Genomic DNA, 325 nt, shown 5'->3' on the forward strand with positions numbered 1-325 from the left:
ATGACGTGATCAATTATCATACAGTAACTCTTAGATCCCAGTAGATTAATACAAGTTCTGCATTTAATTCTACAACTTGGTTTTCTGTCAGGGGACTAACATATAGGTGAACATGGTCTTTAAACTATTTGGGCCTAGTATGACTGAATTGTGGTTTTAAATACCACATTCTTTCATATTTACATACATTGCGACAGTACGGATCAACACTTCCTGGTTTCTTTTAACCCCGCCCATTTAACCATCGGAGCCAATCAGAATCCAGAACGGCAGCTCGTCACGCTAGATAGTTAGGAACACATGCATGACAACAGGTCAAGCGCCT

Source organism: Cyprinodon tularosa, unplaced genomic scaffold (assembly GCF_016077235.1).
Source record: "Cyprinodon tularosa strain WSP-4 unplaced genomic scaffold, ASM1607723v1 ctg386, whole genome shotgun sequence".
NCBI classification, from domain to species: domain Eukaryota; kingdom Metazoa; phylum Chordata; class Actinopteri; order Cyprinodontiformes; family Cyprinodontidae; genus Cyprinodon; species Cyprinodon tularosa.